The sequence below is a fragment of the Triturus cristatus genome, chromosome 4_1 (assembly GCF_964204655.1).
Source record: "Triturus cristatus chromosome 4_1, aTriCri1.1, whole genome shotgun sequence".
Classification (NCBI taxonomy): domain Eukaryota; kingdom Metazoa; phylum Chordata; class Amphibia; order Caudata; family Salamandridae; genus Triturus; species Triturus cristatus.
In genome coordinates, this window is record NC_140585.1 from 705,897,658 (window position 1) to 705,922,527 (window position 24,870).

The window sequence follows — 24,870 nt, forward strand, 5'->3', positions numbered from 1 at the left end:
GCAGGTTTGCAGAGTGGTAGAGAAATGGGGCCATGGCCTCCGAAGACGTCTTAGCAATCCCACTGTGTGGGACTTACTGGAGGTAACAAGAAGGGTAGTTGGCTCCCAAGGACATCCTTGGGGGACAACTTCCCAAACTATTACCTCCAGTCAGTCCCACACAGCAGCATTGGTAAGTACTCGTACCAATCCATGCCCACTTTGCCCACCACTCTACAAACGCACTCCCTGGCACGCTCTTGGATGGGGATTGAAGTCCAGTACACTGCTGGGGGTCCTTTAGGGGCCAACTAACCTACCTTTTACCTATAGTAAGCCCCACGCAGTGGGATTGGTGAGAGGTAGGTAAAGGCCATGCCTCCTTTCTCCACCACTCTGCAAATCCGCACCTTAGCACGTTGTAATTTGGGAGATTAAGTCCCCTTGAATCATGAGGGTCCCTGGGGTCCAACTACCCAACAGGTACTTCCAGTAAGTGCCACAGAGCTGCATTGCAGAGAGGTGTAAAAAGGTGCGTGGCCTGGACCACCTCTCTGCAATGCAGCGCAGTGGCACTTACTGGAGGTACATGGTGGGCTAGTTGGCCCCAAGGACCCTCAGGATTGAAGAGGAATTAATTCCTCACCTTAAAACACGCCACAGGGCATGTTTGCACACATGTCACCTCAGGCCCCGCCCCCTCAATTCACCACTGTGCAAACTCGCCCCGTGGCGTGTTTTACGTTGGGGGATTAAGTCCCCTTGAATCCTGAGGGTCCCTGGGGTCCAACTAGCCCACCAGGTACCTCCAGTAAGCGCCACAGAGCTGCATTGCAGAGAGGTGTAAAAAGGAGCGTGGCCTGGACCACCTCTCTGCAACGCAGCGCAACGGCGCTTACTGGAGGTACCTGGTGGGCTAGTTGGCCCCCAGGGCCACTTAGGATTGAAGAGGAATTAATTCCCCAATTTAAAACCCACCACAGGGCATGTTTGCACACACATCACCTCAAGCCCCGCCTCCTCCCTTTACCACTGTGCAAACACACCCCATGGCATGTTTTAAGTTAGGGGATTAAGTTCCCTTGAATCCGGAGGGTCCCTGAGGTACAACTAGCGCACCAGGAACCTCCAGTAAGTGCCACAGTGCTGCATTGCAGAGAGGTGTAAAAAGGGGCATGGCCTGGGCCACCTCTCTGCAACACAGCACAGTGGCGCTTACTGGAGGTACCTGGTGGGCTAGTTGGCCCCCAGGGACACTTAGGATTGAAGAGGAATTAATTCCCCAATTTAAAACCCACCACAGGGTGTGTTTGCACACATGTCACCTCATGCCCCACCCCCTCCCTTCACTACTGTGCAAAAGCACCCCGTGGCGCGTTTTAAGTTTGGGGGATTAAGTCCCCTTGAATCCTGAGGGTCCCTGGGGTCCAACTAGCCCAGCAGGTACCTCCAGTAAGCGCCACAGAGCTGCGTTGCAGAGCGGTGTAAAAAGGGGTGTGGCCTCAGACTGCCTCTCTGCAACGCAGCCCTCCGGCGCATACTGGAGATACCTGGTGGGCTAGTTGACCCCCAGTATTGAAGGGGAATTAATTCCCCAACTTAAAACGTGCCACAGCTGTGTTGCTGGGAGGAGGTGGGGCCTTCGGCACGATGCCAGTTTTTTTTTTATTACTTTTTTCAGAAGGGGGGCTGTGTGGCCCCCCTTCTTTTTGCTTTTTTGGGCCGTGGGGACCCCATCCCCCAGGGCCGGACCCCTTTAAAAAAAAAAAAAAAAGAAATCGGTACAGGAGGGGGCCGTTTGGGCCCCCCTTCCGTGGCCAATACGGCCCCGGGGACCCCATCCCCTGGGGCAAGGCCACATCTCTTTATTTTTTTATGGAGAGGGGCTGCGTGGCCGCCCTCCTGAGGCTTCTATTGGCCCCAGGGACCCCATTCCCGGGGCCGGCCTTTTTTATTTTTTATTTATTTCTTCTTTGGGAGGAGGACCGCGTGGCCCCCTTCCCAGACCACTTCTGGCCCCGGGGACCCCATCCCCCGGGGCCTGGCCATTGCTTTTTAATTTATTTTTTGGAGGGGGCCACATGGCCTCCCTCCTCAGGCCAATTATGGCCCCGGGGACCCCATCCCCCAGGGCCGGCCTGCCTTTTTTTTTGTAGGGGAGGGGGCCGTGTAGCACCCCTCCCTGGCCACTTCTGGCCCCAGGGACCCCATCCCCCGGGGCTGACCCTATCCATTGGGGACCGTGGGGGGTCTCCAATTCCCCCACTGTACCGCCGGCTCCCCGCCTCCTGCGGGAGCCGGCATTGCCTTTCCATAAGGGGAGCTGCTGACATGCAGCTCCCCTTATGGAAAAGCAATTCTGCTTTGCTTCATTGGAGCAAGAGCAGGTTCTACCGAGTCACAAGATGGCTGCCAACACTTCCTGGTTTGGAGTGTTGACAGCCAATTAGAATAAAGCTCGTGGTCGGAGGGTGCGCGGATCCGCCGCGCCCCTATATATCGAACCTTTTATTTTTTGATTTTCTCAGAAACTACTGAATGGATTTACACCATTTAAAATAGGGTCTCTTTCTGAACCAAGGGCTACCTTGTTGCCAAATTTGGTGTAATTCCATTCAGCAGTTCAAGCTGTAGCTGTGTCTAAAGTTTCCTACGGAAAGTAACATTTTCGTGGCCCCTGCTTGCCGAATCACCCCGAAACTTTCAAGACAGGAGCTGACCAGAGCACCCCACGAGTTTTGAAGATTTTGCGAAGATTCGTCATCCGGCGCCAAAGTTATTGGGAAAACAAAAAACGCTTTTCCTATGGAAAATAGGTCCTAACTATAACTATCTACTGGCGACCGCCAGTAGATAATATAAATATATATTTATATGTATATTCACTGAAAAAAACCATAGGTTTTACAGACATTATAGTTTGGAATTAGCATTTAAAAGACCTTAGAAATTCACTGAAGAAAACATAGGTTTCAGGGACGTTATACTTAGTTGGACATATGTAATTATTTATATCTTCCCAAAAAATTATGTATATTTATTTATTTAATTTTAGAAAACTAGACTCCCATACCGGTAGTGTACAAAGCTCTATCACCACGCGAATCCTATCCGCGATATTGCGAAACTCCTTAAGGATGTGCATTTCGTATCCGACGGCTTCGTAGCACAGTGTCCTGTCTAACATCATATATGTATAAGGTTGCGCCAGCTCCTAGTTTGGTATGCGACGGCTGCGCGTTACCAATACGCACGTTATGTCATCTACATATAGGGTCGCGCCGGCTGCGCATTCCGTATGCGACGAGTGCACGCTGCCTGGCCTTGTGTTACATCATAGACATATGGTATCGCGCCGGGTACACCATTCCCTCATTTATTTTTTTATGTCTCAAAACTATATCTAAATAAGTTTTAAGTGTATATGAGAGCAAGCAATAATCTAAAATATTTTCCACATTTATATATTTCTAACTATAATAAACTTAAATTAAGGTAAATATATTTTCTCAAAATCGCGTCGGGTGCGGCCTCCTTGCGCGCTCGTTGTGCGCTTGCCATGTGACCTTAAAAAAAAGCTTTTGATTGGTTCATAACATTTCCCATTGTAACAGTTGGACGACCCCACCCATTTTAGTCATTCTCTCAACACCATTTGATGAGAGACACCTCTTCTGCTCACAGAGCTTTTTTGAAAACCTTTTTGCTGTGTACACATATCTTATAGTACACACAACATGCAATGATCATCTTGATCAGTAATCATGCTCTGTACAGTAGCCTTCCACGTGTGATACCCATGCATCTGAAACATTACATCAAAAAACAAATGTGTGTTATACAATGCCCCTGGTGTGTGTGTGTGCGCATTATTGTGCTGCCTTTTGGCCTGGGTATTGGTGGCTCGAAGGGGTATCATCAGCCACGGGCAGAGTGCACATACTAGATCACATGTGACAAACAGTAAAAAGTAATTTGTAGATTTGTGTTGCAGTATGCTCTGTTGCCAGGCTTTACCAGTATAGTAGTGTGTCATATGTGAGACTTTCCGGTTCACGTTTGACATGCATTGCTTAACTGTAATGAGCGTTATCACTGTGTATGACGTAGCCTCACTGCTGATCCTCCCTCCATCCAAGCACATTCGTATGTGTGCACTTCGCGATAGCAACACTTTCAATAATACCACACACCATTGACATGCGTGTCTGTGCATATCCACAACCTGTCATGTTGTCCATTCAATGTTTTCGAACAGCATCTCTTTAGCGATAGTTACCGCCCTCCCGGTACATGCTACATTAATGTAAATTGCAGTTTGTGCGACGTCAAAACTGCAACAGGGACACACACATAAGTACACTTCCTGGCCAGGCAGGAACTGAACAAAGCCCAGGTCCCCGGAATAATTATTCACACCCCTACGCTGGCCTGCCGTACGCAAGCCCAGCCCACTTTGCGTACGAATAAATAGGATAACGACGACGCCACATGTCCCAGTTCTTCCACACTGCTTCAGGTGATATGGCCGCATCCACCTCGCATATCACAATGCGCAATAAAAAAAAAAGGATCCATGAGGTTTACATCATCCTGGCAATCAAAACTCCATCTGAATTGTGAACCCTGCTGGATGTCATGTTTGGACACAAACTAATTCCAGCAGGTGAGCAGTGGGGCCTGGGTGCACAGGGGCTGCAATTGAGTGTGTTGCAGCGGGAGGGATGGGGTGCATCAGCCTGAGTGCACAGGTGCAAACAAGCAATGTTACCATGCGTAATGATGTGATCTCTGACCTCATTCAGTCACATCATTTTAAGGACCTACTGGACCGTACTGTAGGCCTGAGCCAGCGGTCATCGCTACCCTACAAACACGTGGCGTTGGCTTTTGGGGCACTGTAGTGAGCTGATTATTAAGTGTACATGCACACAGACTTCCCCAACTTCATTGCATGTGCACATTAAGCTTTTAGCATGCGCTCTGTTCCTTTGTATGTGAACGTTAGCATAACATATTATTATTTACCGTTGTGTATTCTCGTGCACTCCAATTCCTCTTTGAACCATGATTACCACTAACAGTTGGTAGATCGTACTTCAAGAAGGAAGGATGCACCCAACTGGTGCTTGAAATAAACCTTAATTTACCTTAAGACGTTTCCACCATTATATTATTTCTCCCTTTTCAGACACTGAGTTAGTGGCACCATAATCGGTGGAGCGGATGCTCAGCCCGTGATGATGCCCTGGACATTCTGACGCCTTCCATCGTGGTATCAAGACACCGTCCCTGACCGGAGAGCTGCTCTGCCACCCTAAGAGTTGCACCCCAGAGTTGGAGCTCGCACCGGCACGTCGTTGGACACACTGGTGGTGGCAGGTGAGCAGTGAAGGCTCGGTGCGCAGGAGCTGCAATTGAGCACAGTGTGGGTGAAGGGACTGGGGTGCAGCAGCCTGCGTGCACAGGTACAGACAAGCGATGTTACCGTAGATAATAATATAATCTCTGGCCTCATTCATATTTCTGTTTCATTTGAAAGACTTGCTGGACCGCACTCTTTCTCGCAGACCCCAGCGTCCCAGACACACGGGTGACTGGAGTTGAACAGTGAGGGCTGGGTGCAGTAGGCCGACGCTCTCTCTTCCTCCCTCTGTTCTTTTGACTCTCCCTCCCCTTATCCCTTCCACCCACTCGCTCTCTGTCCCATTCTCACTTTCTTCCTTTCATTCTGACTACCTTTCTTTTTAGGTCTCGCCTTCGCAGTGCACATGCAGTTCATTCAAGACCTTTAGTCGTCATGCAGCTCTTTTTACAAAGCACATACTCGTGCTTGTGGCGGCATACGGCTTGTGGGAGTGTGCAGCCACGCGCCACAAGCACGAGTATGTGCTTTGAAAAAGAGAGGGATGCGCGATCACGCACCCACTCATCGCCAGCGCACTCACTCAAACACCTCTGAGCACCACTCACGTGCTTTTTAAAATTTTCTTTTAGCATGCACGCGCGAGCACACAACTCCCGGGCTTGTTATTTCATTGAATTTATTTTTATGTCATTTGAGATGTCATCAGTGATGTCATGAGTGATGTCACTGACCATGTCATGAGTGATTTAATATGTGACGTCATCAGCAGTGCATTGCAGGCGCGCGAGTTATAGTTAGCTGAACTAACTATAACGGGGGAATTTCTATGGTTTTGTACGAGTGAAATGTCGAGCTAACTATAACGCCCCTGAAACATATGTTTTTTTCAGCTAATTTCTAAGGTTTTTTAAATGCTAATTGCTAACTATAACGTGCCTGAAACCTATGGTTTCTTTCAGTGAATTTCAAAGCTTTTTTAAATGCTAGTTTCTAACTATGCCTACAGAGGTGGGACATGTGAAGAAAGAAGAAAAAACACACAGAAAGAAGAAAAAGAAATGCAGAGAGAAGCAACAGAAGTCCTCAAAGACGAAGAAAAGTGCAGGAAGAAGGAAGACATGCAGAAAGAACAAACAGAGGAGCAGAAAGAGGCAGTTGTTGCAAAATCATCCTGTACCCTCAACTTTTTCAGATGGGTACTGGTGGTAACTGATTCTGACTAACCAGTCCTAGAGCCAGTGCTAAGCTAAAAGAGACTTATAATACAGTTAAAACACCTACATACACTAGGGAACACTATGCATTGGGGTACCCCTGTTATTAGCATGACCTCCTCTGTAAGCCCCTAATATATAATAGAGCAGGAGGATTAAAACTACCTCTTAAAATGCGCCACAGGGCGCGTTTGCACACTGGTGAAGGGAGGGGGGAGCTGAGCTGACGTGTGCAAACAGGCCCTGTGGCCGTTTTAATTTGGAGGATAAAGTCCCCTTGAATCCTGAGTGTCCCTTGGGTACAACTAACCCATCAGGTATCTCTAGTTAGCACCACAGAGCTGCGTTGCAAAAAAAATGGGCATGGCCTGGACCACCTCTCTGCAACGCAGCGCAGTAGCGCTTACTGGAAGCACCTGGTGGGCTAGTTGGCCCCCAGGATCCCTCAGGATTGAAGGGGAATTATTTCCCCAACTTAAAACGCGCCCCAGGGCGTGTTTGCACATGTCACCTCAGACCCCATCCCCTCCCTTTACCATTGTGTAAATGCGCCCTGTGGCGTTCTAACTTGAGAGATTAAGTCCCCTTTAATAATTAAGGGTCCCTAGGGTAAAACTAGCCCACTAGTTACCTCCAGTAAGCGCCACAGAGCTGTGTTCCAGAAAGGTGTAAAAAGGGGCATGGCCTCTGAACACCTGTCTGCAACGCAGCTCCCTGGCGCATACTGGAGATACCTGTTGGGCTAGTTGGCCCTCAGGGACCCTCAGTATTGAAAGAGAGTTAATCCTCCAACTTAAAATGCACCACGGGCGCGTTTGCACAGTGGTGAAGGAAGGGGGTGTGGCCTGAGGTGACATGTGTGTAAACACATACTGTGGCGCAGTTTAAGTTGGGGAATTAATTCCTCCTCAATCCTGAGGGTCCTGGAGGCCAAATAGCCCACCAGGTACCTCCAGTATGCACCAGAATCTGCGTTGCAGAGAGGTGTTCAGAGGCCACGCCCCCTTTTACAACACTCTGCAACGCAGCTCCGTGGCGCTTACTGGAGGTACCTGGTGGGCTAGTTGGCCCCCAGGGACCCTCAGAATTGAAAAGGAATTAATTCCCCAACTTAAAGTGAACCACACGGTGTGTTTGCACACATGTCAACTCAGGCCCCGCCCCCTCCCTTCACCACTGTGCAAACACGCCCCGTGGTGCCTTTTAAGTTGGGGAATTAACTCCCCTTGAATCCTGAGGGTCCCTGGGGTGCAAATAGCCCACCAGCTACCTCCAGTAAGCGCCACAGAGCTGCGTTGCAGAGAGGTGTAAAAAGGGGCATGGCCTCAGAACACCTCTCTGCAACTCAGCCCCCTGGCGCATACTGGAGGTTCCTGGTGGGCTAGTTGGCCCCCAGAGACCCCCAGTATTCAAGCGGAATTCTTTCCCCATCTGCAAACGTGCGAAGGGGCGCGTTTGCAGAGAGCTCAAAGGAGGGGGCGTGGCCTCCGGCGCAATGCCGTCCCTTCTTAAAAAAAAATTTAAGAGGGGGAACTGTGTGGCCCTCTTTCTTTCCCTAATATTCTTGGCCCTGGGAACCCCATCCCCCAGGGCCTGCCCCCACATTTATTATTATTTTTTTTTATCTGGGAGGTGGCCGCGTGGCCCCCCTCCCGGGCTACTTGTAGCCCCGGGGACCTCATCCCCCGGGGCTGGCCATCTCCGTTGGGGACCGTGGGGGGTCCCCAATCCCCCACGGTCCCTGCCGGCTCCCTGCATCCCTTTTCCACATGGGGCGCTGCTAAGATGCAGCTCCCCATGTGGAAAAGCAATTTGGTTTGAATTTTGAAAGAGAGCAGGTTTCCCTGCTCTCTCCTTCAAAGTTCAAACCAAGTTTGCTATGGCAGGGCGGGAGCTGCGAGGCTCCCGCCCTGCCATAGCAAACTACAGTGTCCAAGGGGTGGGCACCCCAAGACACTGCAGGAGCCGGCACTGGGAGGTGGCGGTCCCCAGGGCCATCACAGGCTCCAGGAGGGAGGCCATGCGACCCCCCTCCCACAATCCACAGAGCCCCGGGGGTGGTGGTTCCTGGGGCTGGGGGGGTCTGTCACAGACCCCCAATTTAAATATTTAGAGCCCTGGGGAGGTGGCAGTCCCAGGGCGTGAGGAATGGCTTGAGCACCCCATACAGGGTATTTTTTGTAAAAATAAAGCCCCGGGGGGTTGCAGTCCGCGGGGCCATGGGGGGGCTGGGAGACCCTCTACCATTCATTTCCTAAAGCCCCGGGGGGGTGGCAGTCCCCGGGCCCTGAGAGCCCTCCGCAGCAAATTTAAAGAAGCCCCGGGAGTGGCGGTCCCCAGGGCTGGGGAGCCTGAGAGCCCCCACACCTAATTTAAAGAAGCCCCGGAGGTGGCGGTCCCAAGGGCTGGGGGGCCTGAGAGCCCCCACACACCTAATTTAAAGAAGCCCCGGGGTGGAGGTCCCCAGGGCTGGGGGGTCTGAGAGCCCCCCACCTAATGTAAAGAAGCACCAGGGGGTGGCGGTCCCCGGGGCTGGGAGGGCCTGAGAGCCCCCTGCACATAATTAAAAAAGCCCAAGGGGGTGGCGTCCCCGGGGCTGGGGGGTCCCTCTGGGCCCCCCTTTATATAATAACTATTGCCCCCAGGATTTGGCCCCCCGGGGCTAATTACCAAAGATGCGCGGGAGCCGCACTTCGTTTTTTTATTTATCGGCAGGATCCGCGCACCAAATGTGCAGGGCTTATTGTCGTTATGAAAAACCACAATATTTTAAACAAAAATAATAAAAGAAAAAATGAACAACACTCTCTCCACCCCGTGTGCAAATGGTGCCCGAAGGGCACCATTTGTGCATGGCTTATAAAAATTACGAAAAATTAAAATATTACCTTTCAAAACGAAGTGCATCATATGTCCTCCATGTGCGCACGGTGCGCGAAGCGCATCGTGCGTACATGGCCCATCTAGCGTAACGTGGGCATGAGGTGCGCGTAGCGCACCGCGTGCCCACCGTGCGTGCACGGCACTAACTGCGTAAAGTGGGCGCGCGGTGCGCGAAGCGCACCGCGTGCTTACTGTGCGCGCACGGTGCGCGAAGCGCACCGTGCGCGCACGGAACGAACTGCGTTAAGTGGGCGCGCACGCCACGAATGGCGTAAAGTAACTTAGCATTTAAAAAACCGTACAAATTCACTGAAAAAACCATAGGTTTCACACACGTTATAGTTAGGAATTAGCATTTAAAAAACCTTGCAAATTCACTGAAAAAACCATAGGTTTCACACATGTTATAGTTAGCGGAAATTTTACTGATAAAAAACCAGTGAAATTCCCCCGTTATAGTTAGTGTAGGCAACTATAACTCACGCGACCGCAATCTTCTGCTGATGACATATGTGTCTTTATGAAAAAAAAATATTTGAAATATATGTATAGCTAAAAATGTATGGAAGAAGACATGGGCAAATAAGTGTCTAAATACAGTATTAGCATCAGCAGAGGATTGCGGTCGTGTGAGTTATAGTTGCCTACACTAACTATAACGGGGGAATCTCACTGGTTTTTTATCAGTAAAATTTCCGCTAACTATAACATGTGTGAAACCAATGGTTTTTTCAGTGAATATATATATATATATATATGGCGGTTGCCAGTAGGTAGTTATAGTTAGGACCTATTATCCATAGGAAATCCGCAACATTCTATTTGGAATAACTTTGGCGCCGGTTGACGAATCCTTGCAAAAGTTTCAAAACTTATGGCCCGCTCAGGTCCGCTCCTATCCTGAAAGTCTCGGGATGATTCGTCAAGCGGGGGCCGAGAAAAAAAGGGGGGTCCCAAAACATGTTTTCCCCATGCAATTTTCCATAGGGATCTTTAGTCGCAGCTACAGCCCGAGCTGTTGAATGGAATTACACCAAATTTGGCAAAAAGGTAGCCCTTGGTTCAGAGTCATGCCTTTTGGTTAAATGGTGTAAATCCGTTCAGTAGTTCCTGAGAAGATCAAAAGTAAAATCACATATATATCTGAACTGAGCCTAACCACACATCTCATCGTGAGATCTGATTGGCTGTCAGCACGTCGTCCAAGAAGTGTTGGCAGCCATCTTGGGACCAATATACATGATAGCACCTCATTAAAAAGCATTGCAGTTAATAGAAGGTTTTAAGACTTTAGTTACATTATAAATCATTTGTAGATGGTACCATACTCATTTTAGGAATTGTGGTGTGTTCTAAGGTGATTTTACCATGTGAAAAAGCCTTCTGCTGGGATATCATGAATCATGTTTGAGATAAAACTATTTTCTCATGCTTTTCCCACAGAGGTTTGGAAGGTGATCTATAAGCTAAACTGAGAGCATATTTTCTGTAAATTCACATTATCTTTCTCAGTCATGTGAGAATGAAGTCTGACATTCTCAGTAAAACATGTACATCCAACAAGGGCAGAGACTGTCAGTTGATTCCTTTGTGTTCTACAGCAGCTTCCCAGAGTGTTCTAAAGAACAACTAGGCGCTAACAGTCCTACTTATGACAAACGTATGGCACACCTGAAACCATCTTGATTGGAATAAAGTGGTAATTCTTAAAACATTTAATTTAAAAAGGAACAAAATGTGGGGGTTCATTTTGCCATAGAAAGTATGGTTAGTGCTGCAGAAAGAAAAATTAGGGCACATTTTGAGTGACTTCTCAAATCTTCTTCTATTTCATTAAAAAATTCTGACATGCAGACTGAAACATGCACTTTCAATACCAGCAGCAGACTTCCCTGGTGAGCAGTAGCTTTACTACAGTGCTCTAATGAGCATTTAGACTGCTAGCATTCTGAATTTATGGCAAATGTGTGACACATCTGAATGCCTTCTTGATGGAATCAAAGTAAAAAACTGAAAGTATTTCCTACTGAGGAGACTGTAGCAAATGAGGAAATTAGGAAACTTCATAACAAATAAGTCTCCCAGGATGGCCACCAGAGACAAAAGAGCCCAAATGTAGCACACATATCACCCAGATGTAGCCCAAGTATAGCCCAATGACAGAATGTCCCAGAGTGTTCTAAAGAACAACTAGAGTGCTAACAGTCTTACTTATGACAAAAGTATGGCAGTCCTGAACCCATCTTGATTGGAATAAAGTGGTAACACTGAAAACATTTAATTTGCAAAGGAACAAAATGAGGAGGTTCATTTTGCCATAGAAATTATGATTAGTGCTGCAGAAAGAAAAATTAGGGCACATTTTGACTTCTCAAATCCTCTTGTATTTCATTAACCAATTCTGACATGCAGACTGAAACATGCACTTTGAATACCAGCAGCAGACTTCCCAGGTGAGCAGTAGCTTTACTACAGTGATCTAATGAGCAACTAGAGTGCTAACATTCAGAATTTATGGCAAATGTGTGACACATCTGAATGCCTTCTTGATGGAACCAAAGTAAACAAGCATTGAAAATGCAATAGGTCTCGCCCTCGTTTAAGTTAAAGCCATTCTGTTTGTAATTAGGTGGCATTTTAGCTTTGCTTTTATTAGTGTTTTTCAAACTTTCCTGTACATAATATGCATATGAATGCATATATGTATATGTATGCATGCATTTATATTTGTATTTATATAGATATGCAGATTATATATATGTTTAAATATGTATGTATATATATATATATACACATAAATATATATAAATGGATATGCATATATATGCATATGTGTGTATGTAGAGAGAGGTAGAGAGAGGTAGAGTGGTAGAGGTGTAGAGGTAGAGAGATAGAGGTAGAGAGGTAGAGGTAGAGAGGTAGAGAGGTAGAGAGTAGTGGAGAGAGAGGTAGAGAGAGGTAGTGAGGTAGAGAGTAGAGGATGAGTAATAGAGAGTAGAGAGTGAGTAGTAGAGAGTGAGTAGTAGAGAGTAGTAGAGAGTGAGTAGTAGAGTGAGTAGTAGAGAGAGAGTAGTAGAGAGTGAGTAGTAGAGAGTAGTAGAGAGTGAGTAGTAGAGAGTGAGTAGTAGAGAGAGAGTAGTAGGGAGTAGTAGAGTAGTAGAGAGTGAGTAGTAGAGAGTGAGTAGTAGAGAGTAGTGGCGTAGTAGAGAGTGAGTAGTAGAGTAGTAGGGAGTGAGTAGTAGAGTGAGTAGAAGGGAGTAGTAGAGAGTGAGTATTAGAGAGAGAGTAGTAGGGAGTAGTAGAGTAGTAGAGAGTGAGTAGTAGAGAGTGAGTAGTAGAGATGAGAGGCGTAGTAGAGAGTGAGTAATAGAGAGTAATAGGGAGTGAGTAGTAGAGTGAGTAGTAGGGAGTAGTAGAGAGTGAGTAGTAGAGTGAGTAGTAGAGAACGAGTAGTAGAGAACAAGTAGTAGAGAGTGTGTAGTAGAGAGTGAGCAATAGAGAGTAGTAGAGAGTGAGTATTAGAGACAGTAGTAGTGAGTGAGTAGTAGAGTGAGTAGTAGAGGGAGAGTAGTAGAGAGTGAGTAGTAGAGAGTAGTAGAGAGTGAGTAGTAGAGAGTAGTATAGAGTGTGTAGTAGAGAGTAAGTAGTAGAGAGAGAGTAGTAGGGAGTAGTAGAGAGTGAGTAGTAGAGAGTAGTGGAGTAGTAGAGAGTGAGTAGTAGAGAGTAGTAGGGAGTGAATAGTAGAGTGATTAGTAGAGAGCGAGTAGTAGAGAGTGAGTAGTGGAGAGTGAGTAGTAGAGAGTAGTAGAGAGTGTGTAGTAGAGAGTGTGTAGTAGAGAGTGAGAAGTAGAGAGTAGTAGAGAGTGAGTAGTAGAGAGAGTAGTAGAGAGTGAGTAGTAGAGAGAGAGTAGTAGAGAGTGAGTAGTAGAGAGTGAGTAGTAGAGAGTAGTAGAGAGTAGTAGAGTGAGTAGTAGAGAGTAGTAAACAGTGAGTTGTAGAGAGTAGTAGGGAGTAGTAGAGTAGTAGAGAGTGAGTAGTAGAGAGAGTAGTAGAGAGTAGTAGAGTAGTAGAGAGTGAGTAGTAGAGAGTGAGTAGTAGAGAGTAGTAGAGAGTGAGTAGTGGAGAGTGAGTAGTAAAGAGTAGTAGAGAGCGAGTAGTAGAGAGTGAGAAGTAGAGAGTGAGTAGTAGAGAGTGAATAGTAGAGAGTGAATATTAGAGAGTGAGTAGTAGAGAGAGAGCAGTAGAGAGTGAGTAGTAGAGAGTAGTAGAGTGAGTAGTAGAGAGGGAGTAGCAGAGAGTAGTAGAGAGTGAGTAGTAGAGTAGTAGAGAGTGAGTGGTAGAGAGTAGTAGAGTGAGTAGTAGAGAGTGAGTAGTAGAGAATGAGCAGTAGAGAGTAGTAGTAGAGAGTAGTAGAGAGTAGTGCAGAGTGAGTAGTAGAGAATGAGTAGTAGAGAGTAGTAGCAAGTGAGTAGTGGAGAGTGAGTAAAAGGAACACAATGAGGGGGTTCATTTTGCCATAGAAACTATGATTAGTGCTGAAAAAATAAAAAATATGGCACATTTTGAGTGACTTCTCAAATCCTCTTCTATTTCATTAAAAAATTCTGACATGCAGACTGAAAAATGCACTTTGAATACCAGCAGCACACTTCCCTAGTGAGCAGTAGCTTTACTACAGTGATTTAATGAGCAACTGGAGTGCTACCATTCAGAATTTATGGCAAATGTGTGACACATCTGAATGCCTTCTTGATGGAAGCAAAGTAAACAAGCATTGTAAATGCAATAGGTCTCGCCCTCGTTTAAGTTAAACCAATTCTGTTTGTAATTAGGTGGCTTTTTAGCTTTGCTTGTATTAGTGTTTTTCAAACTTTCATGTACATAAAATGCATATGTATGCATATATGTATATGTATATGTAAGCATGCAATTATATTTGTATTTATATAGATATGCAGATTACATATATGTTTACATATGTATGTATATATATATATATATATTCACTGAAAAAACCATAGGTTTCAGGGGCGTTATAGTTAGCTGGACATTTCCCTTGTACAAAACCCTAGAAATTCCCCTGTTATAGTTAGTTCAGCTAACTATAACTCGCGCCCCCGCAATGCACTGCTGATGACGTCATATATTACATCACTCATGACATGGTCAGTGACATCACTGATGACATCACTGAATGTTGGTGAATGAGTGGATGTGTATGTGGATCTTAGAATTACTGAATAGGTTGTTGTAAAGGTAACACCATGCTGTGCGAGGGCTTCGCGCTGCGCGCACTGTAGTGCCTGCTGAAGGAACTTTTAAATCCTCCCTGGTTTCTGATTTGATTTGATTTTTGTTCGTTTCCCCTGCTTTTAGGATAGCTGCGCCCCCCCCTGGCCCTTGCTCGCACCATAATTGTTTGAAGCACCGCATTTCGTGGGTCCGGGCTCACGGGGTCACGTGACGCTCTCCCGGACGTCATTAGCTTAGAAGCTCTCGGCTGTGCAAATTTTAATGTGGTTGGCGACCTTAATTTGCATTTCGACTGTCCCTCCCAAGCCTCCATTAGGAGTTGTCTAGCAGATCTGGAAGCTTTGCAGCTTACACAGAGAGTGATGTCCCCCTCCCATTCTGGGGGTCATATACTGGACCCGTTTTTTACTTCCTTAGAGGAGATTACTCTAGGCCACCCTGTCCAGCTGGCCTGGACAGATCATATGTTGGTGAAAGCAGTTCTCCCGGTGGCAGATCCTCTGCACGTGACTCAGAATAAAACATCTTTGTCCCGCCAGTGGTGTAAATTAAAGCTTGATGATTTTTATAGTTTTTTAGGAAACACTCCTCTACCCCTCTTCGCTGACGTGGACAGTGGGTATGATGCATTCTGCACTTGGATTGAGTCTGCTTTGGACTCTCTTATTCCCTGTGTACGTTCCAATTGCCGGACTAAGGCCCATAGCCCGTGGTATGACGAGACACTGGCGTCTCTCAAGAGAGAATGTAGGCAAGCGGAAAGGCGATGGAGGAAAGCCTATGATCCCGCGCTTAAGATCAGCTACCTCACTACCTCCAAGGCATATCACAGAGCGGTGTGTCGTACACGCGCAGCTTTCTATGCGCTGGAGTTTCGGAATAGTCCGAACCCCTCCAAATTAATATTTAAGGTCCTAAAGGACCTTATAAATAAGAGGACCCCTGCGGCTGAAATATGCACTGATTCCCATTGTGAGCGCTTGGCCTTGTTCTTTGTGCAGAAGGTGCAAGCTATCTATCAAACCTTTCCTATTGCCATGCACAGCTCCAAACCAGCTGATTGCCCTGAGTCCAAGGATGTGATCCTGGACTGTCTCGCCCCCCTATCAGAGGAGGGTTTTGACTTCTTGAGCCAGAAAATTAAATCTGGCTCCCCGGCAGACCCCCTCAAACCGGCCCTATTTAAAAACCTGCAGGATACTTGTCGTGCTCCCTTGCTTTCCCTCATTAATTTGTCCCTGGGGTCAGCGACTGTTCCTACCAAGTGGAAGGAAGCGGTAGTCACTCCCATCCTGAAAAAGCCTACCCTCGACCCCACTAAACCGGAGAACTACCACCCCATCTCCTTGTTGCCGTGGGCTGCTAAAGTCATCGAAACTCATGTGAATGGGATCCTGGCGGACCATCTGGATAAAGCTAATATCTTGGACCCCACGCAAAATGGTTTCCGTAAAGCTCATAGCACGGAGACTGCCCTGTTATATATGGTTGAACATCTGCGCTCCGTGCTGGACACCGGACACACAGCGGCACTCCTTTTGTTAGACCTGAGTGCCGCCTTTGATACGGTGTCCCATGACATTTTGCTGCGGCGGCTAGAGGAAGCTGGGGTTAGGGGTTTGGCATTAGGATGGTTCCGCTCCTTTCTCTCCAACAGATCCTTCCGGGTAGCAATACCACCCGGTAAGTCCACCTCTCACCAGCTCACGACGGGGGTCCCTCAGGGCTCATCTCTGAGCCCCACTCTTTTTAATCTTTATGTGAGGCCGCTGGCTGCTATTGTCAAAAGCTGGGGCCTGACAATGGTTTCCTACGCGGATGACACGCAGCTGGCGGTCACACTAAGCGGGGACTCAGCTATGGATGCCCGCAACTTCTGTGAGGGGCTGCGTTCGGTGGCCAATTGGATGAATCAGAACTGTCTCCAATTGAACACCAAGAAGACTGAGGTGATGGTGTTTGGTACGCGTCCTGGCTGTTGGAAGGAAAGTTGGTGGCCTTCTGAGCTAGGTGTGACCCCCTCTCCGGTATTGGAGCTAAAGAACCTTGGGGTATGGCTTGACCCGGCACTTAGTTTCACCTGCCATACGAAGAAGGTTGCTGCCTCTTGTTTTGGCATCATCAGGAGCATTAGGCCGGTGCTCAAATTTTTTGACGCCAGTACGAGACAGCTGGTGGTCCAGACCTCGGTTCTATCTAGAATAGACTATGCTAGTGCGCTGCTCGCAGGCACGAACAAGGCTGAACTTGCGCGGCTACAACGAGTGCAGAATGCCGCCGCAAGAGCAATATTTGGGTGGCCCAAACGCTGCTCAGTGGCCGGAGTATTAAATACTCTTCACTGGCTACCTGTTGTGCGGCGTATTGAGTTTAAGGTGTTGTGCCTGGCCTTCAAAATTTTGAAGGGCTTGGCCCCTCCTATCCTTATGAATCTCCTTACTCCGTACATTCCCTCTCGCTCGTTGAGATCCTTGGGCCAGAACTTGGCGGTGGTCCTTCGCTTTCGGTTGACCAGGACGGGTGGCCGCTCCTTCCGAGTGGTAGCTGCCCAGCTCTGGAATGCTCTTCCCGTTGATATCCGTGCTGTGGATAATCTAACCAGGTTTAGAGGGGCTATTAAAACGTTTCTTTTTAATAAAACAAAGTAATCCCACTGCATACCGTGTTGTTGTGTTCACCTTTGGCGCCAGGACGCCCCTTTGCTGGGGCAGCTGTGCGCGATACAAAAATCAGTAACATAACATAACATAACATAACATAACTGATATTGGTATGTTCATTGTTTTGAAAATTGTAGTTTCTATTTTTGAATGTGTGTATCAAAGGTTATATTAGGGGGAGAGGAGGTCTGCCACTCTATCACAAGGATGATGTCATGAGTGATGTCATTTGAGATGTCATGAGTGATGTCATGAGTGATGTCACTGACCATGTCATGAGTGATGTAATATGTGACGTCATCAGCAGTGCATTGCGGGCGCGCAAGTTATAGTTAGCTGAACTAACTATAACGGGGGAATTTCAATTGTTTTGTACGAGTGGAAAGTCCAGCTAACTATAACGCCCCTGAAACCTATGGTTTTTTCAGTGAATTTCTAAGGTTTTTTAAATGCTAATTCCTAACTATAACGTGCCTGAAACCTATGTTTTTTTCAGTGAATTTCAAAGGTTTTTTAAATGCTAATTTCTAACTATGCCTACAGAGATACGACATGTGAAGAAAGAAGAAAAGTGCAGGAAGAAGGATAACGTGCAGAAAGAACAAACATAAGAGCAGAAAGAAGCCTTGTTACATCCTGTACCCTCAACTTTTTCAGACGGATACTGGTGGTAATTGAGTCTGACTAACCAGTCCTAGAGCCAGTGCTATGTTAAAAGACACTCAGAATACAGTGAAAACACCTACATACACCTACATACACTAGGGAATACTATGCTTTGGGATCCCCCTGTGATCAGCATGACCTCCTCTGTAAGCCCCTAGTATATAATAGGGCAGGGGATTAAAGCGCGCCACAGGGCGTGTTTGCACACGTCACCTCAGGCCTCGTCCCCTCACTCCCCCAATGTGTAAACACGCCCTGTGGCAATTTTTAGTTGGGAGATTGAGTCCCCTTGAATCCTGGGGGTCCCTAGGGTCCAACTAGACCACTAGGTACCTCCAGTAAGCGCCACAGAGCTGCTTTGCAGAGAGATGTAAAAAGGGGCACGGCCTAGACCACCTCTCTGCAACGCAGCGCAGTGGCGCTTACTGGAAGCACCTGGTGGGCTAGTTGGCCCCCGGGGTCCCTCAGGATTGAAGGGGAATTATTTCCCCAACCTAAAACGTGCCACAGGGCTTGTTTGCACACGTTAACTCAGGCCACGTCCCCTCCCTTCACCACTGTGTAAACACGCCCTGTGGCCGTTTTTAGTTGGGAGATTAAGTTCATTTGAATCCTGAGGGTCCCTAGGGTCCAACTAGCCCACTAGGTACCTCCAGTAAGCGCCACAGAGCTGCGTTGTAGAGAGGTGTAAAAAGTGGCACGGCCTGGACCACCTCTCTGCAACACAGCTCAGTGGCGCTTACTGGAAGCACCTGGTGGGCTAGTTAGCCCCCAGGGGTCCTCCGGATTGAAGGGGAATTATTTCCCCAACTTAAAACGCGCCATAGGGCGTGTTTACACACGTCACCTCAGGCCCCATCCCCTCCCTTCCCCACTGTGTAAACACGCCCTGTGGCCGTTTTTTAAGTTGGGAGATTAAGTCCCCTTGAATCCTGAGGATCCCTAGGGGCAAAATAGTCCACTAGGTATGTCCAGTAAGCGCCATTGCAGAGAGATGCAAAAAGGGGCATGGCCTGCACCACCTCTCTGCAACGCAGACCAGTGGCGCTTACTGGAAGCACCTGGTGGGCTAGTTGGTCCCCAGGGTCCCTCAGGATTGAAAGGGAATTATTTCCCCAAATTAAAACACGCCACAGGGCGTGTTTGCACACGTCACATCAGGCCTCGTCCCCTCCCTTCACCACTGTGTAAACGCGCCCTGTGGCCGTTCTAAGTTGAGAGATTAAGTCCCCTTGAATCCTAAGGGTCTGTAGGGTCAAACTAGCCCACTAGGTACCTCCAGTAAGCGCCACAGAGCTTCGTTGCATAGAGGTGTAAAAAGGGGCGTGGCCTCAGAACACCTGTCTGCAACGCAGCTCCCTGGCGCATACTGGAGATACCTGTTGGGCTAGTTGGCCCTCAGTGACCCTCAGTATTGAAGGGGAATTAATTCCTCAACTTACAACTGGCCAGGGGGTGCGTTTGCAGAGTGCTGCAAGGAGGGGGTGTGGCCTCCGGCGCACTGACGGTCTTTTATTTATTTATTTATTTTAAGAAGGAGGGCTGTGTGGCCCCCCCTTCTTTTTCTAATTTTCTGGCCCTGGGACCCCATACCCCAGGGCCTGCACCCTAATTTTTTTGTTGAAAAAAACTAAATGTGGCCCTCCCAAGGCCTTAATCGGACCCGGGGACCCCAACCCCCGGGTCATGGCCTTTTTAAATTCTTTAGGAGGGGGCTGCGTTGCCCCCCTCCTCAGGCCACTTATGGCCCCGGCGACCCCTTCCCCTGGGCCGGCCTGTGTTTTTTATTATTTTAAAAAAATATATATATATAGAAAAACCTAGGACATGCTGGACAAACCGTATGTACCTATCACCATGACAATTTGCGTGATATTAATTAAAAGGTGACTATGCATAGAATTAATCCACATGGAATGTATTTACACCGCTAGTGAAGCTCTGACGTGTCTGACACCCTACTGTGCCTAATCCAGGCGCCCCCGACGTTGGGTACTCTCCAAGTAGACACCCTTGTTGTTTATTTATACAAACATGGGTAGCTATTGACGGGCACATTTAATATACGCGCACACCAAGCCATTCAAAGGGGAGTCGACAAAAATTCGACCAAACTATGCAAGAAACCACCCTCACGGTTAATAAAACACACATCCTCCGCCGGATGTGTAATACTTTTTATTTTACTCTCTGGAAAGGAGACGAACCTCACTTGAGAGTCACAGCGTGCTCCTGGCTGAGCCCAATGCTGTGTTACACCCACCAGTGCCCGCCGAGTGCCTCACACCTCTGTGTTGTATTCCACCAGCTAGTGCGTATGCTATGACACTCTCTAGCCCATGTGTACTGTAACACCACCCCGTGAATATGTCATGCCACACTTGCCTTCGCACGTGTTATATTGCCCCATCTAACGTGCCTTCCTCGATGCCTATGTCATAACGCACAGCGCTATGCCATACATATTATAGTCTGGGATCCATATCTTTGTCACAGTGCATACGCAACGTTACACTCCCCAGCACATATTTTATATTACAACTTTAGAAACTAGTTAGGTTACACAACACTGCCCTGTGCATATTACACTCCAAGGCGTACATCGCATAGCACGCGCTAGTGCCTGTGCTATCCCGCGCTCTCCAATGAATCTGTCATTGCGCACAATGTATTGCATATTATATTTCACGCCCCGGTTCATCTTATATCACACTTTTTGGTGCATAGTTTATACCATATACTATATCTAGTTTTCATTTTCAATCATGCTCTCAGGACTATGTTCTACATAACACTGCGTCCACCTACCCTTTTCACGGGCATTACATTTTGCGATAGGGGTGGAGGGTCAGGGGGTGTTTCTGCCAAGTGAGCCCGGAGTCACAGTCACAAACGTCCTCTTCTTCCTGAATAAAAGTGAGATTATGCTGCATACTTGTTCATATTTTAAGTAGTTCGCACAGACACACATTTTAAAAACAATAAAGTTCCTAATACCCACCTTCTCTGAACAGTTAGCCTGCTGCCTCATCCACCTCCTCCCTATCCTCTGTTGTCTGAATCCATGGACTAGCTTTCTCCCTCCTGCCATGCATGGTCTGATGTGCTGCCACAGCCCTCCATTTAGCATGATGTACCAGTCCACTCCTCCTGCCCTCCATTGCCCAATTCTTGGCCCATCATTGACCTCCTGCTTAGCCTCTGTGCTTAGCTTGCTGCCCCTATTCTCCTTCCCCTGCCCTCCGATGTCTCTGTGCATGTCCCTGCTCCATCCTTTTTGCCCACCATGTTCCATGGACCTGCCACTCCTATCTACTCTGAGTGTTCTGTTGAGCTGCCACTCCCCTCCCACCTGCCTAGCATTCTCAGATGACTGTAACCTGTCCCTACCACCTCCACACTGCCTGTCCACATGCCATGCCCCTATCCCCTTCCTCCTGTCCTCCAATGTCCATTTTACTGCGACACCCTTCTGCCCTCCCTGGTCTGTTGTGCTGCAACTGCTCCTCCTGCCTGCCCCATGTGGTCTGTTGTGAAGCCCCTTCCCCTGAACTCTCTTGTCTGTGCCCAGGTCCTGACCCTCCCTTCTATCCTCCATGGTCCTTTGTGCAGCCCCTGCACCCTCCTTCTTGCCCATCATAGCCATTGTGCTGCCACTAACCCTCCCGCTTGCCATGCATGGTCTTCTGTGCTGCCATGGCCCCTCCCACCTTCCCTGTGTGATCAGCTAGCTGCCCCTGACCCCCTCCCACCCTCCCTCCATGGTCTGTGTGTATGCTATCATAGTCTCATTGTTGCTCTCCATGGTGTGTCTTGTTTCTAGTGCCCATCCTGCCTGACCTCCATGGTCATCTTGCTGCTGTTGCCCTGCCCCCTTGCCCCCAGCCCTCTGTTTCCATGTGCAGACCCCTATTCCCTCCCTCCTGGCTTGTCTGTTCCATTGTAATGCCCCTGATCCGTCCCTCCTGCCCTTTATGGTCTGTTATGCTGCAGCTTTCTCTCCTGTCTGTCCATTATGGTCAGCTAACTACCATTGCCTGTTTCCCCTCTGTTCTCTGTTGTCCATGTGCATGGTCCTGTCCCCTCTCTATTGCTTTCTATGGATTGTTGTGCTGCACTCCTGTCCTGCATGCGCTGTGTGGTGTATTGTGCTGCTGCAAGCCCTGATGCCTGCCCTGTAGGGTCAGTTTGGTGCACCTCTCCATGTCCCTCCTGTCCTCTATTATCCGAGTCCATGTCCCTACCCCAATTCCTCCTGCCTACCATGATCCAATGTACCATACTTGCGAACATTTTGAACTTGGTAAGAGGGAGATTTTGAAAAAAAACTGGGGTATTGATTTTCCCCTTTGAGTTACATTGAAAAAGATGAGATCGTAGATAGGAAACAGATCAAATAAAGCCCATTTGAGCTTAAAAACATTGGACGTTTCCTGGCTGAAACTGGTCTGTTGGCATGTATGGTTGTACTACCACTGCCTCTTCCTTCTGCCCACAATGGTCTATTATATTGCCACAGCCTCTCTTGCCAGTCCTGTATTGTTGGTTTGTTGCCCCTGCCCCCCTTTCCACTGCCCTCCATAGTCTGTTGTGCTGCCACTGCCCTTCCTGCCTGCCTAGTGTGGTCAAATTGTTGCATCTGCACTCTCCTACCTGCCTTCAATTTTCAGAGTCTGTGCCCCTGGCCTCTGCCTCCCAACAGTATCCCAATGAACAACTAGATTGCTAACTTTCTATATTTATTACAAAAGTGTGGAACGCCTGATTTCATCTTGATGTAATCAAAACTGTAATACCTACAGTATTTCCTTTAGAAATTACATATATGAGAGGGTCTTATTTGCATCAAAATTATGGTTAGTGCTCTAAAAAACTAAAATGAGGACATATTTTCTGAGTTTTCAAATAGCGACAAAGAACTTTTAAATTATTTGTAATCTTTATGTTTTTTTTTATCTAGTTGACCACTTGATTAAATGTTGCACCTAGGGGAGAGGATGTGGTGTTACTTCCAGAGCTGCAGACTTTGCAACTGGGGAACCAGGTTGGAGTTTCTGCTTCAGCTCAACATTCTGTGATTCTGGTCAAATCACTTAATCTCCCCATGTCTACAACCAAAATGAATTTGATCTTGTGTGATGTAACCAATGCTCATGTCAAGCACTCCAATACCTGACAAGTCTGCACTATATAAAACTGCAAATACACAAAAAATAAGTGTTTTGCACACTTCTGTCATTGGGCTATACTTGGGCTACATCTGGGTGATATTTGGGCTACATTTGAGCTCTTTTGTCTCTGGTGGCCATCTTGGGAGATTTATTTGTTATGAAGTTTCCTAATTTCCTCATTTACTGCAGTCTCCTCAGTGGGAATACTTTCAGTTTTTTATTTTGGTTCCATCAAGAAGGCATTCAGATGTGTCACACATTTGCCATAAATTCTGAATGTTAGCACTCTAGTTGCTCATTAGATCACTGTAGTAAAACTACTGCTCACCAGGGAAGTCTGCTGCTGGTATTCAAAGTGCATGTTTCAGTCTGCATGTCAGAATTTTTTTATGAAATAGAAGAGGATTTGAGAAGTCAAAATGTGCCCTAATTTTTCTTTCTGCAGAACTAATCATAATTTCTATGGCAAAATGAACCCCCTCATTTTGTTCCTTTGTAAATTAAATGTTTTAAATGTTACGACTTTATTCCAATCAAGATGGCTTCAGGTGTGCCATACTTCTGTCATAAGTAAGACTGTTAGCGCTCTAGTTGTTCGTTAGAACACTCTGGGACATTCTGTCATTGTGCTATACTTGGGCTACATCTGGGTGATATTTGGGCTACATTTGGGCTCTTTTGTCTCTGGTGGCCATCTTTGGAGATTTATTTGTTATGAAGTTTCCTAATTTCCTCATTTACTGCAGTCTCCTCAGTAGGAAATACTTTCAGTTTTTTACTTTGGTTCCATCAAGAAAGCATTCAGATGTGTCACACATTTGCCATCAATTCTGAATGTTAGCACTCTAGTTGCTCATTAGATCACTGTAGTAAAGCCACTGCTCACCAGGGAAGTCTGCTGCTGGTATTCAAAGTGCATGTTTCAGTCTGCATGTCAGAATTTTTTTAGGAAATAGAAGAGGATTTGAGAAGTCAAAATGTGCCCTCATTTTTCTTTCTGCAGCACTAATCATAATTTCTATGGCAAAATGAACCCCCTCATTTTGTTCCATTGTAAATTAAATGTTTTAAGTGTTACCACTTTATTCCAATCAAGATGGCTTCAGGTGTGCCATACTTTTGTCATAAGTAAGACGGTTAGCGCTCTAGTTGTTCGTTAGAACACTCTGGGACATTCTGTCATTGGGCAATACTTGGGCTACATCTGGGTGATATTTGGGCTACATTTGGGCTCGCTTGTCTCTGGTGACCATTTTGAGAGACTTATTTTTTATGATGTTTCCTAATTTCCACATTTACTACAGTCTCCTCAGTAGGAAATACTTTCAGTTTTTTACTTTGATTCCATCAAGAAGGCATTCAGATGTGTCACACATTTGCCATAAATTCAGAATGTTAGCACTCTAGTTGCTTATTAGATCACTGTAGTATAGCTACTGCTCACCAGGGAAGTCTGCTGCTGGTATTGAAAGTGCATGTTTCAGTCTGCATGTCAGAATTCTTTAATGAAATAGAAGAGGATTTGAGAAGTCACTCAAAATGTGCCCTAATTTTTCTTTCTGCAGCACTAATCATACTTTCAATGGCAAAATGAACCCCCTCATTTTGTTCCTTTTTAAATTAAATGTTTTAAGAGTTACCACTTTATTCCAACCAAGATGGCTTCAGGTGTGCCA